This window comes from Balearica regulorum, chromosome 1 (assembly GCF_011004875.1).
Source record: "Balearica regulorum gibbericeps isolate bBalReg1 chromosome 1, bBalReg1.pri, whole genome shotgun sequence".
Taxonomy (NCBI): Eukaryota; Metazoa; Chordata; class Aves; order Gruiformes; family Gruidae; genus Balearica; species Balearica regulorum.
The window spans coordinates 62,604,619-62,624,795 of NC_046184.1; the positions used below are offsets into that span (position 1 = coordinate 62,604,619).

The 20,177-nt window shown below is 41.3% G+C and overlaps 1 long non-coding RNA gene across 1 annotated transcript; it reads left to right on the forward strand.

Annotated features, from left to right (window-relative positions):
* Positions 1-2,255: 2,255 nt before the first annotated feature.
* Positions 2,256-5,724, forward strand: LOC142600063 (uncharacterized). The gene is made up of 3 exons (XR_012833524.1): positions 2,256-2,314; positions 4,160-4,249; positions 5,246-5,724. It is a non-coding gene; the product is annotated as an uncharacterized LOC142600063 (long non-coding RNA).
* The last annotated feature ends 14,453 nt before the right edge of the window (positions 5,725-20,177 follow it).

The window sequence follows — 20,177 nt, forward strand, 5'->3', positions numbered from 1 at the left end:
ATTAGCCATAAAGCCCTCTTGGTAGAGGCCTTCACCTTCTCACTAAGAAACGAGGGTTAATCAGTTTTCATCATTTGCTCTATGAGCCTGGCCAGTCCTCATAACTTTATGATTCCTCTTGAACTTGACATATGCTGAAGATTTACTTTCTTCCTATGTACATTATGTAATGAAAGGAACGGTATACTCCCTTTCCGCACTAACAAATGTCATCTTTTATGTAACATACTTAATATGGCTGAATGACAGGAATGTGGTGGCACCACCCTAGCTTCGTTTATGAACACCTGTTGGCTTTAACAGGAATAAAGTGCCAGTTTCTACTAATATTTCCAAACTCTTTGTAACCTCTATTCAATCTGAGTCAGCACTGGGCTGGAAAATAGTGATGTCTTTTAAATGAGTGATGAGGAGATTTTCCTGGGGAAAACCCTGTATGTAGAAGATTCTGACTTGAAGTTTTTGGAGAACATCCAGCATGAATTTTAAAGATAGGTTGTAACTCAAAAAATTACATGAAGTGGTAAGATTAAAGATTAAAAAAGACTATTAGAATCAGTCAGCAAGGACTTACTGCATTAATTAAGCTTCACAAACAGCCCAGTGAAAGTAGGCTAGAAAGAATATTTTATATATAAAGGAATTAAAACAGAGACAAGTCATGGAATTTGAAGATCCATTGGAGGTATTGGGATAAAGAACAGGACCCCAGAGATATGGCTCTCAGTCTTTGTCCTTGGCTCCTAGTCTAAGGTATATGCTGCTTTCTGGATCTGTGAACCCTGGAAGAGAAATCCCAAGGGGATATATTTCACTTTTGCCACGGACTGCACATATGAAGTTCAGAACAGACACTTGTTTTGACTTTTTGGATGAGATCCTTTGTGCTTAAATTTTAGTGAGTGCCAGCTCCCTTTTTAGTTTCAGTGTCAGCTTCTGCATCTGAACTCGTCTTTCCCAGCTGTGCAGTCACTGGAGATCTAGTCATGGGGCTCAGTTCAGTTACTTAAACATGATCACACACAGCCATCTGAGAGTGCCCTCTGGTATCCGTCATGGCCTCCCGCTGCCCTTGCACAGCATGTGGGTCATCAGTAAGTCTGGTGTCAAATCCACCTCTTCCATATGACTCTCTGAGTAACTTCAGTCACCTCTGATGACACTACACACATGTTTAGGGAGCTGAATACTTATCAAATGGATTTTAGAGGGCAATGCAGAAGTGAATTTTCGATAAGATGTCTCATATCTTCCATTTCAATGGTGACCAGCCCACACGTCAGTGCTCCAGTGGAGATATCCAGAGAGCCCTACACAATGCATCTGTCACAGAGATTAATGATTATGAGAGATTGTTGGGCTCATAACTACAACAATACATTGGATGCCCAAAAGTGAGCCCTCTCGTGCTCCCCTCCTTTTCCACAAGCTCCTCCCAGCTGCTGCCTGCACAGCAGATCAGCCCAGTCTGGCTTTTCACTCTTGCATTGGCTGTGCACCCACAGAATTGCACGTCATCCAAAGTCTTTCATCCATGCATACATGAGCCACCCAGCTCAATCTCTTCTCCACTGCCACCTCCTAGACACGCTGTTGGCAGTGCAATGCACCTCAGTGTACAGACTTTACAGTATGGATTCTGGCTATTCCTTTCTCAGTGGTACAATGATGTTCTGGGCCTAATCTTTCCAGTTAGCCTAAGTTTTACCACATGGTTCATTAAAAAAAAAATTAAAAAGTGGGCATTGCAGGCATTCGTCTATGGGAAAAATTCTTCTTCCAAAAATAAACCCTTACTGCTCAAGTTAGAGCCTGAGGCTTAAGGTATTAGCAGTCTGGAACCATAACAATACAAACATATGAGAAGCCCAAATGGGACCGAACAGCATTTGTGCATCATGCTGTCACTGCTTTCATATTACCAGGTCAATAAACCTTGTGGGATTGCTTCTGCAGGACTTTTTCCCTGCATATAAACTGCATAAGCAGGAAGACTGTGTGCCATCTACTGCACCTAAAAAAGCACAACAAACTTTTTTCTTTCAAGTGCTAAATTTAAAAAAGTTCTGTGGCTTGAAATATATCTACAGTAAAATGATCATTTATATGGTTGAAAATGCTCTTTTGTATAAACTTCTCAGGCAGACAGTGGCAGTGCATCCCTTGCCCTGCCCAGCAGGAACCAGCCACAGCCCCAGACTGTCAGCCACAACGTTTCTTCCTTGTGAGTCACGCAGCAAATCATTCCTACAGGCATTTTGGCCAAGTCAGCTGGACGGTACTCAACACTCCCTCTACTACTGCCTTCTCACAGGTATGGGTTAGCAGTTTAAGCAATTACTATCATCTCTGCTAATTTCTTCTCACCCTCCTTTGGCAGTTACAGATAGCTTCAGCACTCATCTCAGCTAGCGATGCTAGCTGCACGCTGAAGTGGACCAGGGAGACTCTCACGTTCTGTTGCATAAAGCTTTGCAATGACAACCTCTGTCTGTCTGGTATTTGGGACTACCTGAAAATGACCTCTTCTTAAACCCTCCTGCTAGTTCCACCAGCGGCCACCTGGCTAATGTGTCCGGGGGCTTCCAGTGTATTCCAGGAGAGACTATTAAGTCTCTTCTTCATATTCCTGCTCACTCCTATCTTCTGTCTCAAATCTCTCACCCTCTCTTGTTTCTTTTGTTAATATTCCACAATTATTGTCTGTCATGTGCTTTTGCCAAGGATCAGGCTGCAGAGAACTATAAAAATAGAGGGAAAAAAACCAAACTATCAGATTTCTGCAATGTCAAAAGGATCAGCCAGTAGGTTGTGTGTAGCACTATCGTTTTTCCTTGGCATTAAACATTATGAATAGGGATAAATGTCACATTAGTGAATGTCACATAATTTCCTGAATATGCTTGTGCCTGGTTCAAAAAAAGACAAAAAAAGACAGAATTTAAAGGTGGCTACCAAACCCAATATTCAAATTTTAGTCTAGTTTTCAGGAGCCCTAAGCTGTCACAGGGACCTGCAGTCTATGCAGCACTGTCAAAGTTAGTCACAGTAATCTGAATATGGGCTTAAGAACCCAAGTTCAGGCTCTCAGTTTTTAAAACTGTAGTCTTATTTTACTAAAAGTGATCAGGTACACCAATGGAACTTATACTGCTTAACAGTGAATATGCAAACCAGAATTTCTAATCCCATCCTCTACCACTGTCACCCTGAGGAAGCCAGTCTCTGCTTCTCATACCTAAAGAATTGAGAACAATGAAAAATCTCCATTTCCCTTTGCCAGTGACAATGAAAATAATTGAAATGGGAGAAGTCCACCTCTGTGTTCCCGCTTACTTAAAGCTGCTAAGCCCACCAACTGGAGTAGACATGTCATCCACAGGAACTGGGCAAGTTATACAATGGATTAGAAAGTTAAAATCCTATGTATCTTCTCCTGTTGCCATGCAGGTGGGCGGCACACCACACAGGTCAACTTTCATCCTGATTTGGGAGTTGTATAAATCTCAGGATAAGACTGCCTTTGTCCTGATAGTCAGACGTCTGTAAGAAGGCTACTGACACACACAAGTTTTAATTCAGAGGGTGTTAGTGGTTTCAGGACAATAAGAACTTAAGGAAGAATTTAAACAAGAAGATGGAAGAGTTATAGACTAGAACTAAGAGGTAATTCTGTTTCTACAAGAGGCCTCAGAAAAAGCGGGAATTGTGAAAGAAAACATTTGGATGTTGTGACAGGTAGGATGAAAGAGATGCAAGCAAAGAAAGATAAGGCTGGATTACAGGACCTTCAGACCTTAGGAGAGTAAGAATATGTAATACAGTTTGGCATGATGAAAAAGGAGGAAGCAGTAAAAAGATTGAAAGCGATGGAAAGTACCAAAGCGACGTAAATCACTCAAGTGATTTTATTGATAACTTCAGCCTCTTTTGGGTTACAAAGTGAGGTTAAAGCACAAAGTGTTATTTAGTCTGAAGATAATACAAACAACTTAATAACTGAAATACCTCTAGAGTAAGCCACAATGATGCCAACCAACATGTTAGATTAACCATGGTCATTCATACAGTTTTAGTGTATGAACAAACATATTTGCACAGAGGTATGCTTCTCCCCAAGTACTAATCCCACTGAACCTAGAAGTGTTCCTCGATGCAGGTGCTGGTGGGAATGTATGAAGAGGCCTCTGGGAATTCAAGGAAAATGCAAAAATCCATCATTCCTTGAAGAAACTCTGCTGCCCTCCAGGTAAAGATGTTATTTCCTAGCACTTGTAGAGAGCAGGGCAAGGGTGGCCAGCACTTGATTCTTGCACAGGAAGAAAAGGTTTTGTCAGAACAAATTCAGCTGTCCCTAGAGCTACCCATTTCTCAGGAGTCTGTCTCACCCACAGTTACACAAGCTAAAAAAAATCAAGGGTATATCAGCCATTGTGTTTCCAGGTGTAAAGGAACATCCAGCTGCCAACAGTTAGAAAGACATTGACTTAAACGAGATTTTGACCCTCTATCTGTAGCATCTCATACTAGCAAACACTGCAGACTAAATGGCCTCTGACAGGATGCAGAGAGTTCTTGTATTCTTACAAAGCTGGTTTCTACTCCTGTCCTAGACGCTAAACCCTTCCTGCCCTTAGCATTTTGCATGGAAAAACCGACTAACTTATCACAGAAAGGTCCACTGTAAATAGTATCAGCCCTTAATTTTGTTGCTATTTAGTAAATGGTGCTGCCAGGAGCCAGCAAGCTCACACCAAATACTGTTCTATTTACTCAGCAAATGAGAGCACATCAAAGAGCAAAGTGTGCTTGCTGGAGGTGATTGGGGGAACAAAATGTGCTCTCTCTCCTCCTTAGTATCAACTAAATATCTAATTTTATAGGAACTCATATCTGGGATGCCCTTTGACCAGTTGCATATATATCTCAGATGACATTTATTGAGTTGCTTAGCAGGTCACACATCCCATTTGATAAAAGCTCATAATGCTAAGAACTGAGCAATAATTTTCTAAAACCTTGTAGTTTTCTAATATTTTCTACATAGCAAAGATTATAAGGTTGTGGCTTTAAATTTTCCTGGGTTTAATTCCCTGTATGCTGTTCTGTTATTGACAGAATCTATCACGGTCGCTTTTTACACTTGCCCCCCCTCTTTTTTGTTAAAGTAAAGAATCTCCATCTTGGAATCTGCTACCTTGTATGTGCAGCCCACCACTTTAACCGTTCATTTGTCTACCCACAGTCTACCCACATTTCTCTTTTACAACATTACACGCAGTGAAGCTTCTGGAAGAAGGCACTGGAGGACACATCTTTGAGTCAGTGGGACCCTTCAAACTTGTCGATCCTGCTACCAGCAGACCCGCACATCTTCAAGTACATTCTCCAGTAAGCGCTGTGTAGCAGACACGGTCTGCCCGTTCAACTGATGAGGCTGACAGTGTCAAACTGAGATGAACAGGTTTAAATCTACTAACTTCCCTTCCAGGGGATGTAGGTCCTTTCTTGAGATCTGTCACTGAGGCATATTTTGGCTCAACCTTTCTAGACACCGCCTCTTCACTGACACTGCTTTCCTCCCTGGAGGTATCAAGGAGGTTGTGTTGCACTGGAAGTATCCCTTGGCAGAGTGTCAGTCTGACTCATCTTCCATTTCATTACAGGGTCTGAAAACAGCTGCAGCTGTCAGAGGTTTGTAGTTACTTCGAAGCGTTATGACAAAACTATACTTACTAAATTATTCTGGTAAACATAGCCTCTCTGTTATCAGAAGAAAGTACAAAAAATGGACTCTCTTGCAATGCATTATGCTCATGATTGCCCAGACTTACTCAACTTTGAGCAATTGCACGGTAATCAGTCATGGCGAAAGAAAAGCTAATGCCCTGTTGCAAGGTGAAGAAAAAAACAACGAAGAAAATATAATAGTAGAGCTGCAAAGTATCATATAGCATAATATAACACATAGTGTAATGTAGACATCTTTACAACTTAATCTTTTGCTATTACTTGAATTTATTTTTACTGTGTACTGGGAGTGTTTCATGAGTGTAGTATTTTTTCCTTTAATTTATCATTTCTTCTTAAGGGGACAATAACAGGCAACACTTCCTACCTTCTGCATAATTCCTGGAAGCCTTAATATCTTTCTTTTATGTGTAGTGAGTACAATTTTTCAGATGCATCTAATTTACAGCTATGTATATGCAAACTGCACTCGAAGTGCTGACTCTCTCCATTTGTTAAAAAGAGGCCCGTGCATAATATCAGCACCTAGCGAACATATAAGCATATGAATAACTTGGCTTGCAAGAACAGGTCCACTAACTTAAATACAAGAATTTGCACTACAGTGATGAGTGCCCTGTAGATCCTGCCATGTAAGCCTACCCTTTTACAGGATACTTACCCAGTATTGAAACTGGGTAGTGGTAGCAGATTTAGCTGTGGCAGCCAGGAATACAGCACAGGCTGCAAAACCCACGCAAGAGGTTGGATAGCTATTTGGAGTGGCTTTGCAGGCTGTACAGAGCTCCATGATAGTGTGACTATACTACAATCAGTCCTTGAAATAGTTTTCTTAAAACTGCAGCCATGACAGGGCAGAGTTAATCTCTGAATATGCGGTGGTTCAGCTCTAATGTACTGTTTCTGAACTGTCCCAAGAACAGTCGCGAATCTATTTCCACCATTCCAGCCAGGACCTGAAAAAAAAAAAAAAGAGGTGCACTGTCAAAGTTAGAAGACAGATTACGCCTATTTAAGAGACAATTTTTAAAGTTTATGTTTTCCTAAGTGTGCTGTTTAAAATTAACTGGATTTATCATGTCCAATTATTTATGCAATTTCAAACTAAGATAATGATGCTGGATCAAACACATTTTTCTCTAAAAAGAACTCACCTTTTACAAAATTGTCAAAGGCATTACATCAGTATAACATATCTTTGCTGGAGCATACAAAGATTCCTATTTAATTTCAGTGATTTTATACATTTTCCTGCCAAGGAGAATCCTGTTCCAAAGCCAAGCCTTTGGGTTCCCTTTCTGAAGTTTGATGATAACACAGAGACTGGGTGTCACTTTTTTCAATAAACCATTTTCCTCAAAACCAAACAGGGTGTCAAGACACTTGTTGCAGTGAGAGAGGTAACAACATTTAGTATTTTTTGTTTAGGATCATTTTATCACTAAACAGATAGAGGTCTGAGACAAATGAATACAGCCTTATGCTGATGGCCAGGACCAGCACAAGTGAGGTGAAACTGGCTGGGACCAAGAGGTAAGAATCTATGGAAAACTGTCCTAGCAGTGTGAAAGGGGAGGTGGCACAAGAAATAAGAAGCAAATTTGATTTTAACCATTCCTTGGGTTGGAATATTCTACTTCTGTTCAATTTTTTAAATATATAAGCATATCAGTTTGCCCACAAATTAGGTTCAGAGCAACGCTGTTTTCTCCCAGTGCAATATGTGCAGGCAGCCAGTTGACATTTATGTTGTTTTGGAGTAATATGTCACAAGGAAAACAAGCAGTTGTCATTCCTGATGATGTCAAGGTGATGGCATGATGGAAGTCTTTGTGATATCCCTGGAATTGCAAGGCAGGAGACACTTGCTGTCTGGGCAGCCCTAGGCAAAGGCTACTTTGCATAGTAGACATTGTGCTCTTGGAAGTGGAGGAATCAGAGGGGATATATCTGAAATCAGATAAAATAGGAATGGGTTTTAAACTATTGCAACATCCCTTGACTTTCCCGCGTTCTGTTTTAAAGGTCTTTTCAATTTTTATTTATCCCTGTATTCCCCACTGCTGGCTATGGCCAGATATTTGGAGGCAGGGTGGCTGTTTCTATCCTCCCTGCTAGAAGCTATAAGCTCGTACTGTGCCAAAACCACAAGATAGACTATTTCACGAGCGGTTTCATGATAACTCCGTACAAGAGGCTCTGACAAGATCTGAATAATCACTGCAGCTTTGGCACTTATCTAAACCAGACACTTCTCTTACTGTCATTTAATTCAGATTAAATATCTGCAGAGAGAAATGAGAAACATTTTCCACCCAGCAGGGGCAGTTGGGTCTTTGGATTCAGATAGCAGACTTCAATAGGGCCAACTTGGAGGTGGTGAGTAGGAGACAGGCAATGGTTGGCTCCATCCCCTCACCACTATCTGCCATGCAGAGTGGCTAAGCTAGTGTGAGAAAGAAGATTAGTAGCAAATTACTCCCTTCTTCTCCGTAACTCCTGGAAGCAAGGATGATGCAAGAAGGATCCTCCTGCTCAGAGGTTTGCCTCCAGCTCAGACCACCAGCTCACTCCTGTCCTAGCCCAGCTTATCAACCACCTGTTTCTCAGAGCTGTGCCCAAAAGTTGCATTCTAGTCCAGTTGCATCAAAAAAAAAAAAAGGGGGGGGGAGAAAAAAGATGTAAACTCTCACATTACAGAGAAGCTGGGAATTGGGAAAAGCTCTTTACTGATCTATAGAGGCGGACAGCACAGCACAGCACTGATGCAAGAGGATAACAGCAACAAGAGATTTAGAATTCATCAACTCTAAATCGTACAAGGGTATAAAATAATGAGAAAAGAAGTCAAAGTTCTTATTAAAGAGGGGGCAGCAAACAATTATTCTAGCAACTCTGACACTTCTACACATGTTCAGAAGAATGCTTAACTTTCTGTAAATGTCAGAAGTTGAAAAAGAAACAAAGTGAAAGAATAGAAATGTTGTGATCCTTAAAAAGACTAGAGAGAGAACTGGGTAACTCTAGCCCTGGCAGCCTGACTTCAGTTCCAGGTAAAATATTCACAAAACCTGAGAGGAGCATCTATTTTTAGATGGATAGAGCAGACAAACCTATTGGCTTAAAGCCATGAGGGATTTGTGAATCAGACAATGCCAAAGAAATCTGATAGCCTTTTTTAATATGGTATCTGAGTGGGTGGGTTTTTATAAAAAAGACCTGTGCCATATGGAAACAGTTTAAATAATGCCTGGATAAGAATTCAATAAAGTGACGAGCAAGCACTTTACATGCATACTGCGCCCTTACAAAAAGTCCTTGTACTTCTTTAAAGGATCTCCTTTTACCCAGGTGCTTTCTTTACAATAAGGCAACATAATTCAGAACATAAACACAGGATAGACATAGTAAAAGGCAGCGCTCTCCCACTTGTCTTTCTTTCTTTCCTTCTTTCTTTCTTTCTTTCTTTCTTTCTTTCTTTCTTTCTTTCTTTCTTTCTTTCTTTCTTTCTTTCTTTCTTTCTTTCTTTCTTTCCTTCTTTCTTTCTTTCTTTCTTTCTTTCTTTCTTTCTTTCTTTCTTTCTTTCTTTCTTTCTTTCTTTCTTTCTTTCTCCCTTTCTCCCTTTCTCCCTTTCTCCCTTTCTTTCTTTCTCCCTTCTCTCTCTTTCCTTCTCCTTTTCTCTCTTTCTCTCTCCTTTTCTGTTTCTCTTTCTCCCTTTCCTTCTCTGTCCCCTATTTTCCTTCTCTCATGCATGCTCTTGCACATAAACACACACCTTTATGCTTACCGGTTGTTTGAGGTGCTGACTGCAGGCTGTTGAGAAAAGCTACATTGAAGAAGCACACTTAAAAGAACTCAAAAGAAAGAGAAACTCAATATTCAGTGTCTCAAGAGATGAAATCAGTGTGTAATTTATTACCAAATTACACCCATGGGGTACAATGTTCACACCAAACTTTTTATTGCAATAAACCCATGGCATTACTGAAGTGACTCAAAACTACATCAGAATAGACCACCTCCACTCCACTCTGTACGGGATGGGCTCGGTGGAAAGCATTTCTTAAAGTCAGGCATTAAGTATGTGCCCCTACATGTGCTTGGACAGAGCTACGGCAAGCTTAGTTTCCTTTTCCTTGTGCATGGGGTTTGAATTCACAATGAGAAACAGACGTGGTTCTTCTTGTGTGGGATCAAAAGAAATTCTTCTTTCTTTCTTTCCATAAGCCAATAAAGCAATGGAATGGCATGGTAATGCCTCCTCTTTTTCATGTTGGAAGATGTTAAAACCACTTTGATTTTTCTTGCAGTTCTAGGGGAGAACACATTAGAAGCTGCATGCCAGGAAAATTCAATTGAAAAGGAATGTTCTGGCCTCAGCTGCCGCCATAGCTCACCCATGGGCCGGCTAATTTTCCCCTCCCCACTCTCCTCAAACAAAGCTTTATCTATTTGCTGTGGTACATCTTCATGCCTTACGCAAAGCAATGCACACAGCAGGCCACCGGGAGGTTGCTGTTCTCTCTGCTGTGCTCTGCTTTGCTCTCTCCCTGCTAGCAATGCAAGGTAATTGCATGTGCGTGATCAAGATCCAATACATTTTAATAAGACTTCCTCAACAAATGAGCTTCTCATGTATCTACGGTTTCTCTAAAACAACCTATTTGCTCTAATAATTTTGCCTAGAGAGATTCTGAGAGGTTTATATATTTATCGAGGATTTCTGGATACCTCTAATGGCTAGGAGGGGACCATGAGCAAAATCTCGGAACAGCCATGCTGGTGTTATAGTGCATGCACTCATGTCTCTGTTGGCATACACAGCAGATCCAGAAAGGTTACGGAAATTCTAGAAAACCCCTTGAAATGTCATCATTGCTTATGAATTTGTATACAGAAATGTAATACATAGAGACTGCCTGATTAGGCATAGCTCTGTGCCTAACTACTGCCTATCAATTTCTTTGCCCTTTATGATTAAAAAAAAAAAAAAGAAGAAGAAAGAAATCAAAGGATAAGCTTCTAAAAATGGCTGTGTCTGGCACAGAGAATTTAATCCCTGCTAGCACTGCAAATTTTAGGCAGTTACTTCTGTAAGCACTGTGCAGACCTGCAGAAAACTCCAAGAAGGAGTCCTCTTGGAAGCTCTTCCACCTGGGTTGCCTCACGTGCCAGTTTTACTTGCTTGCGAACAATCCTGTGCAAAATCGGCTTTAATGTCTCTCCATGGGAACGAGTATTTTGGCCAGAGCAACTGTCTGCAGGATAGTGCCCTCTGTCTTATATTTAATGCAGAACCACAGTGTGAGTAGCTGTCACAGCTGTAACATGTAACGATACGTGAAGGAAAGTTCACGCGCTCTGCTCTGGTGTGAACATACAATTGCCGCCTTTGCTTAGCGGTTTTAGAGGAGGACTTGCAACTTAAGCAAAACTGAGAGTGACCGTTCAGGCTAGATGCTGTGGTGAACACTGAATAATTCTCCCGGGATGGAGATTTTATTGCAGAAATTGGGAGGGAAGCCAAAACAATTGTAAGCTGGCAAAACCTGTGGATTTTCTCCCTTCTAGGAAATCTTGCAAGCACTCAGTTAAGAAAATATTGCGAACCACACAGGTATGTTGCGTTTCCCCACTCTACCAAGGCTTACTTAGTATTTTCTGAGCAGCAGAATCCTTCATTCTCAGCACATTGTCACTTCCAGAGACCAATGAAGGAAATCAAATTGTCACAATGAAGAAGGATCAGGTTCCTTTCTTAGCATCAGCCTAGCAATGCCTTCCCAAACGACTGAGCCTTCATCCCCATCTGATTCCCAGCTGTGCCTAAGCAGTTAGAGCCCTGCCAGACGTAGCAGAGCCTTCTCTTACATGTATTGCACAGCTAGGCAGAGCAGGGCCTTAGCGTATTTTGAGGACAGAACCAACATTACCCAAATACTCATTTCTCCAGCTATGATCTCACAGTCAAATTAGTCCTAGAGGTGACTCACAGGACCTATGTTCATATAATTATGCCCTTACATCCAGCCCAAATAAAGATCTCTATCTACATGTGCATATGTTGTATGTATATAAACACATACATATCAATGGGTGTTTAGACGTGAACAAAAACACCACTTAGTTTCTAATAGTCTCCTCAGAATTTTATTCCAGTTTCTTTTGGCTGCATTTAATTTCATCTCAGTTAAGTCAGCTATATTGTTAATTTATTTCAGTCTTTTCATACTGATTTCATACTTGATTTCTCTTGTACCTAGAGGTTTCAATGGTTATTGACAGCTCCTCTCCTGCAATTATTACTTACTATTGCTTATTACTCCTATAAAATATCTGCAGTAGGAAATGCTAAAACATAAAATTGTAAGAAAATAGGGCTAGAATAAATCTCAAAAGATTGTTTCATGCAGCCTCTATGCTAAGGCAAGATCACCTATCCTAGTATGATTCTTGGGTTTTTTTCTAACCTAACAAATACCTCCAGGGCTAAAGAATGACTACTGTCCCCAGAGATGTATTGCATTCCTTCATTTCCCTCACACTCCCAAAATTTTTCTTAACAACTAAATTGAATCTTCTGTGCTAATGTATCTGGTACCATAGTACCATACTTTTAAGTTGCAGATGTAATGGTTTCAGAGAAAACTCACAGAGGAACTGTGAAAGAAAATACGATTTTTACTTCATCCCAGCGTGAAATGACTTTTATATAATTTTTATAACTGGAAAAAAGACCTGAAAACCTTTGTGAAGATTAGTTTTTCTGAAGCTTATGTTATCACTGGTGACATTTAATGATGAGGTTGGAATAATCGCAATAAATCGTGTCACACAAGGAAATTAGAAACTCACATTTTTTTTAATATAATAACCATCATCTGTTTTATTCCTGCAGGATTTTCAGTAGTTATTGTTATTACAGATAAGACCTTGATACTCCTAATAACACCAAATGTTATTTTGGGCATCCATTCACATAATACTTTTGTAAGAAAGAGCTATGCCAGATTACCAGTGGGATGTGATTTGATATGAGTTACTTATCAAGAACTGACATCAGTGTTTCTATTTTTATTGCTGAAAAATTTCTATACAAAGCTATAAAAGATTCATGTCTAGCAAGAGGAAACAGATGAGGTATACCTTACACACAGATATGTGATGCAGTTACTGGAAAAGTGAAAAGCTGATATGTTAGGATTGCTAGTACACTGAACACTGAGTTGTCCTGGATAAAAGGCATGCTAAAACTTTGTCTAGGTCCACCCAATGTCAAACATAAGCTGATACCATTGAAGCCTGGTAGACAGTGAGACTAGGAGCTTTTGGGAGAATTGCAGAGTCTTTAGCAAGTATTGGAGGATGGGGACATAGGACTGGAAAAGGTCAAAGCATGGGAGATGACCAGAGAGAAGGGAAAAGGATGGAGGGAAAGCCATTAGGAATAATGCCAACAGTACAGTGAGCAGACCACATGTGAGCCTAAGATTCCTTATAGAAATGCCATAGGCATGAGCTCATGGACACAGTTACAACACTGCAACAATTGCTTTGCACTAAAAGGGGAATCTTTTCTTCCCATAGATATTTGTGTCCTCAAACCTCTGAAATAAAGCTTTAACAAAATTAGGGAGCACTGTTTGCATCCTATCTGTCCTACGTACCGGAAATGCATTAAAACCAGGATCACTGGGCAATGGCTTGTACTGGAGCTCTCAACTCACCATACGCAGGAGTTGTCAATTAGTTGGTGTCTCAACTCTTTTCCTAAAGAGAAAAGTAGAGCAAGTCTTCCGTCCATGTGAGTAAAACAATCTTTCAGAGCTAAAGCTTAAATTGCATACAAAGAGCATGAAAGAAAAATTATTAGCTCTACTGTAATCTAATTTATGCTCTTTATTTGCAGCAGCAACTCATTCTGATGATCATTAACCTTTGAAAAAAAATGAAGCTTTAACCAAAAGGATTTAAAGGGGTTTAGTGCTGAATTTTACAGATCTTGCCAAAGTGTAATCTGAAGTCTTACATTTTAGTTCCCATCTTCAGCATGCCAGAGTTTGAATCATAAAGCTAGCACCCAGCATCTTGGCTGTGGGTCAAGATCAGCTGGAGTCACATGCAGGGTGAAGTGGTGAAGGTGACATTGCTCCTACCTGGCTCAGGAAAAAAATTAATGACCTTTGCGGCAACCTGTGAAGGACTTAAGCTCGTAAGTTTGTGGCAAAGACTCACTGGTTCCAGTTTTCCACATCTAAATACTCTCTTTAATATCCAGAGTAAGAAAGTGTGCTGGACAAGACTGGATGTAAATTCATCACTGACTTGGGACATACAGTGCTGTGCTGTTTGATCATATGATTGACAACTGGCAAGAGCCCGCATTGTTTCTCTGTTACCTAGTGAGTATATTTGCAAGGTATTAGGACGTGTCAGTACAAGGCAAGACAGAAAAAGGGGGAAAAAACCCCAGCAATAAATACCCCCATCCAAAAGAGTGCTCCAGGGCAACATTAAGCTGAAAAGAAGATCAAATGCAAACACAAATTTTTTATATCCCTCACTCTCATGGAGTACAAGGGAGGTGGATCCTAATACAGACTTCACAGTGTGCTCGTCCCTAAATGGAGCAGACCAAGCAACGCCGCCTTTTGGAATTTGAAATGCCGATTTTGTGACTCCTAGGCCAGTCTAGTCATAACAAAAGAATTAATTAACTGGGAGTATTCAGATTATCATCAAAGCAGTATATGAAGCCTTTGCGTACCTCTTTATGAAATACTCTCATGAAATACTTGTAACTCCTCCAGGACTGGGAAAGAACTTCAACCCTCCTGCAATACTGCAGCTACCAAACAGCACCAACGAAGAGATGCCCACGAGAGGCAGGCTACCCTCACCATCAACCACTACCAGCCTTTCTTGCACCTTTCCCCAAGCTCTTGGCATGGGCCATTGCTGGACACAAGAAACTGAAGCAGCCCAGCCTGGTGGTTTCAGCAATACCTGTCATGAGACGATTGCAACATGAAAAGGCAGTCACAGCTGCTGACATAGAAAAAAAACCACTGAAAAATGCCTGTACCCATGCACCCCAACCTGCAGGGACTGACCCCACCAGGCTGCTCTGGGAGCCCTGACAGTGCTGCTGGGGACCTCGGTGTCCTCACCTGCCGCCATTTCTGCAGCCGCTGCATGGCATCTTAGGGTTGGGGGGACTTTACCTTCACATGCAGATGCATGAAGCACAACAAGATATTTACCACCCCAAGTATTTTTTTCCAAAACATGACTTGGACTAATACTTTGGTGCCTACAAAACACTTAATTAACTGGAGCAAACTCCCACTTCTATTTTAACTTTTAGTGTCTAGACAAAAGTCATTAGGAGGTATTTTGGGGTTCAGCTCACCTTGCCCCCAACACAGTGTGTCTCAGCACCGCTCAGACCTTTAAACCTCACAGGTTCTGCCTTCCCACCTCTGGCAGACCTCGGATTGGGTGAGACCCATCCCTGCAGAGGTGGATGACCAGAGTCACTTTGGGGTGATCCAGGGTTTAGGGGAACTGGAATTAAACTGTATTTCCCAATGGGACATGAAGTCACTGCAAAGATTTTAACTATTTACCTATATTGAATCAGGAAAAAAATATGAAAACACAAATTTTATTCAGGTATTGTATCTACAAGATGATGAGTGTGTATGCAAAGTTTATGCATGTGTGTGGTTGCTTTATATGTATTCCCTAAGAAGATCCCTTCTATCCTGCATTTGAGTAAAATTATTTCCAACCAATACAAAGTAGTACTCTCTTCCACTTCTAGGCAAATATCTAATTACATATCGCTTTATTTCAAACTGCTCTACAAAGCGTTTATTCATCTATTATCAAGTATTAACAACAGTACAGTTGCAAAAATAAAGTTCAGTTGCTTAACTCTTTCTGGTTTATAATGCAAAGCCCTCAAAACAACTAAAAGACAGTAACAGCTCTGAGTACTACTAGAAGTTATAATGAGTAATTGCAAGCAAATTGCTGTGTTTCTATAGCCACTCACACCTCTCATTACCTTGAAATTAAAAATTGATCCTGTTACACAGGCATAAATCATATAAAAAATAGACTCATTTTCAAAGGGCAACATGATATGAAAAGTATTTTCATGAGATACATTTCACCTATCTACTGAACCACTTACATCGGTAATCAAACAGCAACAATCATATATCATATTAAAGGAGTAGAAGGAGTTCAAGTAGCTCATGCCTTTCTCTCTTTCTGTTTCAATCTATACAGAAAATCTAAATATTTACTATATTCATGCCCATTTGTATATATAAACTTTCATGTGCGTGTATATGTTCTGCATTATGCAACATAAATGATGCAAATACGTGAAAACTTTAGACACTAGACATTGAATGATTGAGTTATGCACATCTGTATGCCCCTAACTGGAATTCTACATGCAATAAATGAGGTGTTTGGTTGTGTAATCGTATAACTTGTGTGTTTCTTGAGCTCCTGACTAGCTGGACTGCATTTAGCCTGTTCCATGGGTGTCCTCTGCCTGGGCCTAGGAGGACTTACATGAATTTTACACAATACAAAATTAATACTTACAGATAGAAATCCCTGTAGGAGTGGAGCTTAATCTACCTTCTTAGGAAGTACTGCAGCATTCCAGGCCTCTGAATATCTTTGAACAGCTGTTGTAAAAAAATTAACTATGGCACAGTAGTACAAAGTTCATGCCCCAGTGCAGGTAGTTCACAGTCTTGGCAGACTGAGACTGAAATGAGGGCTCCTCTGCTTCCAAATGACTCCGGCCCAAGTCTCAGGCTGATGAAATGGTTGTTTTTCTTCTCTGACCCAAACCCCACATCTGTACCTGGTTCCAGGCCTAAGAATCATAAGAAAGGGAGACTTTTGCCACTGGAAAGTAAGAAATCTACCCTCCTCATGGCAGGAAGTGCTTCTTCCTTCCAATCTCAGAAGATCATTAAATATAAGAGTTCAAGGTAATTGTGAGCACTTTTAAAGGTGTTCATTTTTCAAGTGGGCTAGTTAATCTTTCTTGCAGTTAAAATGCATAGAGAGCTTTGCGTGGCAACACCTTTCACACCTAATGCTGGAGAGTCAGGTTGCATGGGTATTTGACTTCCAGCCCAGCACAGGGTGGCAAAAGTCTTAATCTCAACAAAAGTGAAGATTGATGTGGGTTCCCTTGAACACCTGCTGCTGCTGAAGCCATTAGTGTTTGGGACACTCTCCTGCTTACACTGAAGTTGGTGTGAACTGTCCTCTTGCCCTTTGCAGAAAGAGGATCAGGCCCTTACTGAACAAGATTAATAGGAGCAAGCCTGCCATTGATTACGTGCTGCTGTCCTCACCATGTCTGAGGGCAAGCCAAGGGGTGAATTACAGCTACCCGGGGACTCCAAAACCTGAGAAGAAATCAAACCGACAGACACACAGTGCAAATTAAAGCATGTTGTATCTGAGAGAAATCAATACAGAAAGCAGAAAGACTTATGTTTCCAGTTACTTTCAGCCTGCAACAGTCCAAATCCTGCAGAGCTTAGTCCAGGTAAGGAAGTGCTACCACTTATACCACTGACCATGATACTTGTGTAATGCTTATTCCGGAGTGAGTGTGGATTTGGCAGAGACTCACGCGGAATAGGAACTCACATGTGGAGAGGGGAATACTGGCGTAACAACATTGGTTTAAATTTGCAGTTTAGCACATAATAAAAGAACTTCCTTCTGTAGACAAGAGCTACATAAGAGGTGGCTTTTTTTGCGCAGAGGTGTGAGAGAGAATTAAATGCTTCCCATATGCCAAACAATACTCTGAATGACCGCTTAGATACTATTTTCAAGTAATTCCATTTAAGATTGTGTTTCATTACACTTCCCAGAATGTGGTAGTGGCATTCATTCATTAGGACTGAAAATTTTAACTTGCACTTCGGCTACCTTTCTGTCTGTGAGCAGCAAGGGCAAGGTGCTCCACAAGGAAAAGGGAGCAGGATGCTGAGCATTTCAAGGTGGGCCAGGCAGGGACCTCGCTGACAAGGGCACAGTACCACAGCATCCAAGCAAGGTGAGCAGAATAGGTTTGGTGGGAGTAACGAGGTGTCATGGTTTAACCCAGCAGGCAGCCGTTTGCTCACTCCTCTCCCTGGTGGGATGGGGGAGAGAATTGGATTTAAAAAAAAAGGTAAAACTTGTGGGTTGAGATAAAGACAGATTAATATGGCAGAAAAGGATAATCACCATCATCATCATCATCATCTTCATTGAATAGAATATACAAAACAAGTGATGCACAGCACAATTGCTCACCACCTGCAGACCATTGATGCCCAGCTAGTTCCTGAGCCATCATCTAAACCCCTGGCCAGCTTCCCCCAAGTTATATACTGAGCATGACATCATATGGTAAGGAATGTCCCTTTGGCCAGTTTGTGTCTGCTGTCCTGACTGTGTCCCTTCCTAGCTTCTTGTGCACCTGCAGCCCCCTCACTGGTACGGCAGTATGAGAAGCTGAGAAGTCCTTGAGTCCTAGACTTGGTGTAAACATTCCTAGCAACAACCAAAATATCAGTGTGTTATTGACATTATTCTCATCCTAAATCTAAAACACAGCACTATACCTGCTACTAGGAAGAAAATTAACTCTATCCCAGCCAAAACCAGGACACCAGGTGAGACACAGTCCAGTGATTGACAGACAAGTCCATAGTGATGAGCGAGGTCTGAGGTAACATCACAAAGTCAGTCCATGGGTCAGGGTGAGGGTCTGGATCAACAAGATACATGGCCAGGGAGGGCATGGATGCAGCACAGCTCAGGCAGGGTCTAAGACAGCTTAAATTCGGCTCTCAAGCAGAGGACGAGACTCCCTACTGAGGGCTCTTTCAGCTTCTTCTCAAACAGCTCTTTCTTCACAACATTTTCAAGGCCAGATAGCTGTTTATCGAAACTGGCCCTCAGCCCAGGCGGCCAACCCCACGGGAGAGGGGCACGTGCAGTCAGGGCCCTGATGCTCTGTAGCCAGCCCAGCGCTTTCCATTTCTAGTGTGCTTTTCACAGGACACAGCATAATCTCACAGTGACACCAAGTGAATACTGCAGTTTTCCTGCAGGACTGCTTTTAGTGAGATGCTCAGACCTTCCAAGGCCTTTTGAGATGTTTAAGCCTGATTCTCATCTGGTCTACATACTGTGGACTGTTAAACCAGTGGAATGGACAATTAGATTCTCTGGATTTTGTGCTAGCATGCTGAAATGCTGTCTAAATCTTTTGCCTTAGTCTATGAAGACTGAGAGTATCTGCAGACCCCAGAGGTCCAAAGTAATCCAGTGGTATAAAACCAGTCAAGAGGAAACTGAGAGCAGGAGGAGCTGGGTGAAAGCGTGGCTGCCCGTGTGATTGCACAGACTTAGGTGGCCAGAGACCATCTCGCTGCCACATCTTTTCCTCCTTGTCTCTGCTTGCAAGTTACTAACCACTTGTAGTGGGTGGGTTTGCCTCCATTACGAAGCATGTTGCTGCTTGTACAGAAGATGGAATTTTCCTAACTATCCTGCATCTCTCCATATGTGCTGCGTTTCCAAGAACCTCAGCTCTCCCAGTCTTTGGTTCTTTCTGTTGAAAAGAGTGTTAGCCTCAACATTGCTGGGTGCAGACTGGAAATCTGAAATCAAGGAAGTTAAAAACTAGAAGACAAATCAAATACTTTAAATATTATTATTTTTCAGCAATCTCCTGTGCTTTCTGGACCTCAGCAAGACTAATGGGCTTAGCCAAATCTGTAAAGAATTGTGTCTTCTAGTTGTGATTGAATTCTGCTCTAATGAGGCAGAAAAGTCAACCTAGACCCTCGTACTACTACACGTGGCTAGTACTCCAAATAGGTTTGCTGAGTTTTCTTTTCCTCTGAAAGAAAATATTATATGGTTTCCCCAGCACTCTGCGTTGAGATAGTACTGTAATGATTAACTACGTTCCACTTTAAACTGTCACTAATATTCTCCATATGTAATTAATGCCTCTAATTCTACACAGAGGTATCATGACAAACAACCAGCTGTCTGTCTTTTTATTTCATTGTGGTTCTTGAACTCTTGGCTCAGGTTATGTGTTTCTGGAATGTCAAATAAGGAATTTACTTTTCCATCCATCAGTTTACACTCTGCGTGCAGTTTGATGGCATCTTGCTAATACAGCCTGGTTGCACTGTAATTCACCTTATAATCCATTGTATCAACACTGACTGTTCAATGTGCAACTTCCTAACAAGGTGGCCGGTGCCTCTTAAGCACTATAGTGCACTGGGAGAGTGGTATTTTAAAATGTATGCCCAGCACCAAGGCTGTCTGGCTTGAAGCTCCCAACTGTCATAATTAGGTAT